The following is a 6,211-nucleotide window of genomic DNA, read 5'->3' as shown; positions in this document are numbered from 1 at the left end:
ACTAAATGGCAGAGAATAAAGAAGCTGAGCAAAAGAGGGACAAACAGCTACTGGATCACAAGGGGAAAATTCAAAAGATAAGTGACACCTTAAGATGAAACTACATTAGAATAATTGGGATTCCAGAAGAAGAAAGATAGGGGAGCAAAAGGTATATTGGAGAGAATTTCCCTAATATGGCAGAGGGAACAAGCATTAAAATCCAGGAGGTGCAGAGAACCTCCCTCAAAATCAACAAGAATAGGTCCACACCCTGTCACCTAATAGTAAAATTTACATGTTTTAGTGACAAAGAAAAAATCCTGAAAGCAGCCCGAGAAAAAAAGTCTGTAACATACAATGGTAAAAATACTAGATTGGCAGCATACTTATCCACAGAGACCTGGCAGGCCAGAAGGAGCTGGCATGATATATTCAGAGCACTAAATGAGAAAAACATGCAGTCAAGAATACTATATCCAGTTAGATTATCATTGAAAATAGGAGAGATAAAAAGCTTCCAAGACAAACAAAAACTGAATTTGCAAACACCAAGCCAGCTCTACAGGAAATATTGAAAGGGGTCCTCTAAGCAAAGAGAGAGCCTAAAAGTAGTAGATCACAAAGGAACAGAGACAATATACAGTAACAGTCACCTTACAGCCAATACAATGGCACTAAATTCATCTCTCTCAATAGTTACCCTGAATGTTAATGGGCTAAATGCCCCAATCAAAAGACATAGGGTATCAGAATGGATAAAAAAACAAAACCCATCTATATGTTGCCTACAAGAAACTCATTTTAGACCCGAAAACACCTCCAGGTTTAAAGTGAGGGGTGGAAAACAATTTACCATGGTAATGGACATCAGAAGAAAGCAGGGGTGGGAATTCTTATATCAGATCAATTAGATTTTTAAGCCAAAAACTATAATAAGAGATGAGGAAGGACACCATATCATACTCAAAAGGATCTTTCCAACAAGAAGATCTAACAATTTTAAATATCTATGCCCCTATCGTAGGAGCAGCCAACTATATAAACCAATTAATAACAAAATCAAAAAAACACATCAACAGTAATACAATAATAGTAGGGGACTTTAACACTCCCCTCACTGAAATGGAGAGATCATCCAAGCAAAAGATCAACAAGGAAATAAAGGCCTAAAATGACACACTGGACCAGATGGACATCACAGATATATTCAGAACATTTCATCCCAAAGCAATAGAATACACATTCTTCTCTAGTGCACATGGAACATTCTCCAGAATAGATCACATCCTTGGTCCTAAAGCAGGTCTCAACCAGTATCAAAAGATTGGGATCATTCCCTGCATATTTTCAGACCACAATGCTCTGAAGCTAGAACTCAATCACAAGAGGAAATTTGGAAAGAGCCCAAATACATGGAGACTAAACAGCATCCTCCTAAAGAATGAATGGGTCAACCAGGAAATTAAGAAGAATTGAAAAAAATCATGGAAACAAATGATAATGAAAACACAACAGTTCAAAATCTGTGGGACACAGTAAAGGCAGTCCTGAGAGGAAAATATATAGTGGTACAAGCCTTTCTCAAGAAATAAGAAAGGTCTCAAGTACACAACCTAATCCTACACCTAAAGGACCTGGAGAAAGAACAAGAAAGAAACGGAAAACGCAGCAGGAGAAGAGAAATCATAAGGATCAGAGCTGAAATCAATGAAATAGAAACCAAAAACAAAACAAAACAAAACAAACAAACAAAAAAAAAAAACCAAAAAAACCCCCAATAGGACAAATCAATGAAACTAGGAGCTGGTTCTTTGAAAGAATGAATAAGATTGATAAACCTCTGGCCAAACCTATCAAAAAGAAAAGATAAAGGACCCAAATAAATAAAATCATGAATGAAATAGGAGAGATCACAACTAACACCAAAGAAATACAAACAATTATAAGAACATACTATGAGCAACTCTACGCAAAGAAATTTGACAATCTGGAAGAAAAGGATGCATTCCTAGAGACTTATAAACTACCACAACTGAACCAGGAAGAAATAGAAAACCTGAACAGACCCATAACCAGTAATGAGATTGAAACAATTATCAAAAACCTCTAAAAAAACAAAAGACCAGAGCCAGATGGCTTCCCAGGGGAATTCTACCAAACATTTAAAGAAGAAGTAATTCCTATTCTCCTGAAACTGTTCCAAAAAATAGAAATGGAAGGAAAACTTCCAAACTCATTTTATGAGGCCAGCATCACCTTGATCCCAAAACCTGACAAGGATCCCATCAAAAAAGAGAACTACAGACCAATATCCTTGATGAACAAAGCTTTTCCGCTAAGGTCAGGAACACGGCAGGGATGTCCATTATCACCACTGCTATTCAACATAGTACTAGAAGTCCTAGCCTCAGCAATCAAACAACAACAACAAAAAAAATTAAAGGCATCCAAATTGGCAAAGAAGTCAAAGCTATCACTCTTCGCAGATGATATGATACTATATGTGGAAAACCCAAAAGACTCCATTCCCAAACTGCTAGAACTTGTACAGGAATTCAGCAATGTGTCAGGATATAAAATCAATGCACATTCTAAGTGGTGTAAGGTGGTATCCTAATGTGGTTTTAATTTAAATCTCCCTGATGGCTAGTGATGATGAACAGTTTTTCATGTGTCTGATAGCCATTTGTATGTCTTCATTGGAGAAGTGTCTGTTCATATCTTCTGCCCATTTTTGATATGATTATCTGTTTTTTGCGTGTTGTGTTTGAGAAGTTCTTTATAGATCCTGAATATCAACCTTTTGTCTGTACTGTTATTTGCAAATATCTTCTGTTCCGTGGGTTGCCTCTTTGTTTTGTTGACTGTTTCCTTTGCTGTGCAGAAGATTTTGATTTTGATAAAGTCCCAAAAGTTCAGTTTTGCTTTTGTTTCCTTTGCCTTTGGAGACATATCTTGAAAGAAGTTGCTGTGGCTGATATTGAAGAGGTTACTGCCTGTATTCTCATCTAGGATTATGATGGATTCCTGTCTCATGTTGATGTCTTTTATCCATTTTGAGTTTATCTTTGTGTATGCTGTAAGAGAATAGTCAATTTTCATTCTTCTACATATAGCTCTCCAGTTTTCCCAGCACCATTTATTGAAGAGACTATGGAGTATTATGCCTCCATCAGAAAGGATGAGCACCCAACTTTTGTAGCAACATGGATGGGACTGGAAGAGATTATGCTGAGTGAAATAAGTCAAGCAGAGAGAGTCAATTATCATATGGTTTCACTTATTTGTGGAGCATAACAAATAGCATGGAGGACAAGGGGAGGTGGAGAGGAGAAGGGAGTTGAGGGAAATTGGAAGGGGAGGTGAACCATGAGAGACTATGTACTCTGAAAAACAATCTGAGGGTTTTGAGGGGGTGGAGGGTGGGAGGTTGGGGGAACCAGGTGGTAGGTATTGGAGAGGGCACGTATTGCATAGAGCACTGGGTGTGGTGCAAAACAATGAATTCTCTTATACTGAAAATAAATTTTAAAAAATTAAAAAAAAATCAATGCACAGAAATCCGTTGCATTTCTCTACACCAACAACAAGACAGAAGAAAGAGAAATTAAGGTGTCAATCCCATTTGCAATTGCACCCAAAACTATAAGATACCTAGGAATAAACCTAACCAATGAGCCTAAGAATCTATACTCACAAACTATAAAGTACTCATGAAAAAAATTGAGGAAGACACAAAGAAATGGAAAAATGTTCCATGCTCCTGGATTGGAAGAACAAATATTGTGAAAATGTCTATGCTACCTAAGGCAATCTAAACATTTAATGCAATTCCTATCAAAATACCATCCATTTTTTTCAAAGAAATGGAACAGATAATCCTAAAATTTATATGGAACCAGAAAAGACCTCAAATAGCCAAAGGAATATTGAAAAAAAAAAAAAAAGTCAAAGTTGGTGGCATCACAATTCCGGACTTCAAGCTTTATTGCAAAGCTGTCATCATCAAAACAGCATGGTACTGGCAAAAAACAGACGCAAAGATCAATGGAACAGAATAGAGAGCCCAGAAATAGACCCTCAACTCTATGGTCAACTAATCTTCGACAAAGCAGGAAAGAATGTCCAATGGAAAAAAGGCAGCCTTTTCAATAAATGGTGTTGGGAAAATTGGACAGCCACATGCAGAAAAATGAAATTGGACCATTCCCTTATATCACACAGAAGAATAGACTCAAAATGAATGAAGGACCTCAATGTGAGAAAGGAATCCATCAAAATCCTTGAGGAGAATACAGGCAGCAACGTCTTTGACCTCAGCTGCAGCAGCTTCTTCCTAGGAACATCACCAAAGACAAGGGAAGCAAGGAAAAAGATGAACTATTGCGATTTCATCAAGATCAAACGCTTTTGGACAGCAAAGGAAACAATTAACAAAGCCATAAGACAACTGACAGAATGGGAGAAGATATTTGCAAACGACATATCAGATAAACAGCAGATAAAGGGCAGACATATCAGATAAACGACATATTAGATAAAGGCAGATTAAAATCTATAAAGAACTTATCAAACTGAACACCCAAGGAGCAAATAATCCAATCAAGAAATGGCAGAGGACATGAACAGACATTTCTGCAAAGAAGACATCCAGATGGCCAACAGACACATGAGAAAGTGTGTCCATATCACTCGGCATCAGGGAAATACAAATCAAAACCACAGTGAGATACTACCTCACACCAGTCAGAATGGCTAAAATTAACAAGTCAGGAAAGGACAGATGCTGGCGAGGATGCAGAGAAAGGGGAACCCTCCTACACTGTTGGTGGGAATGCAAGCTGGTGCAGCCACTCTGGAAAACAGCATGGAGGTTCCTCAAAATGTTGAAAATAGAACTACCCTATGACCCAGCAATTGCACTACTGAGTATTTACCCTAAAGATACAAGCATAGTGATCTGAAGGAGCATGTGCATTCAAATGTTTATAGCAGCAATGTCTACAATAGCCAAACTATGGAAAGAACCTAAATGTCCATCAACAGATGAATGGATAAAGAAGATGTGGTATATATACACAATGGAATACTATGCAGCCATCAAAAGAAATGAAATCTTGCCATTTGTGATGACGTGAATGGAACTAGAGTGTATCATGCTTAGCGAAGTAAGTCAGTCAGAGAAAGCTATCATAGGCTCTCCCTGATATAAGGAAGTGGAGATGCAACATGGGTGGTTAAGGTGGTAGGAGAAGAATAAATGAAACAAGATGGGATTGGGAGGGAGACAAACCATAAGTGACTCTTAAATTCACAAAACAAACTGAGGGTTGCTAGGGGGAGGAGTTGGTAGAGGGGGGCAGGGTTATGGACATTGGGAAGGGTATGTGCTATGGTGAGTGCTGTGAAGTGTATAAACCTGGCGATTCACAGACCTGTACCCCTGGGGATAAAAATATATAATATGTTTTAAAAAAATAAAACATTTAATAAAAAAAAGAAAAGAACTGTAAATTTTGAAGTTTAAAAAAAGCACAGAATATAAAATAATTAAAATAAGATATGCCTATTTTTATTCATAACCTTGAGATATTGACAATATCCCTTATTTGCAACTGTTTGCTATCACTTGCATCTTTGCTTTGTAGACTTATTCTTTTTATTGAATAGCTTAGATGTGGGCTGACACTAAAACCTGGAGCAATTAAGTTGTTTTTATTTTTATTTATTTATTTTTTTGTGGCAGCAAATGATTTTGTCTCTGCCAATTTTGTCTGTTAGGCTAATGGTCTTACATATTTTTAATTGCTATTTCTATCTGCACTCATATATTTTCACACCTCCTTGAAGTAATATAACAGCACGGTTTTTATCACCACAACTGGTGGACACCTGGGTCATTCTATTGACTACTTAGGGAAATATTCCCAAGCTACAGCAAAGCCATTTCTATGTATTCACTCATTTTACCCATAGCTTCTCTGAAAACTGTTTCTGTAGTTAAAAAAAAAAAATCCTTAGAAAAATGTTTCATTTTTAAATGCTTAAAACTTTATAACCAAAATAAGTATAAAATCATGAATAATATATAAATTTTACAGTTTTCTCTATTTTAGGAAGGACAGTCTTTTCTCTATTTGTATCAATAGAATAGTTTATTTAAAATAAATATTATGAAATAGAGACTGAATTAATTATTTATAAATATTTCTGGAAGTTTACCTTTTTA

This window comes from Mustela lutreola, chromosome 2 (genome assembly GCF_030435805.1).
Source record: "Mustela lutreola isolate mMusLut2 chromosome 2, mMusLut2.pri, whole genome shotgun sequence".
NCBI lineage: Eukaryota > Metazoa > Chordata > Mammalia > Carnivora > Mustelidae > Mustela > Mustela lutreola.
The sequence above is the reverse complement of the archived record's forward strand: the minus strand, read 5'-3'. Positions refer to the sequence as shown.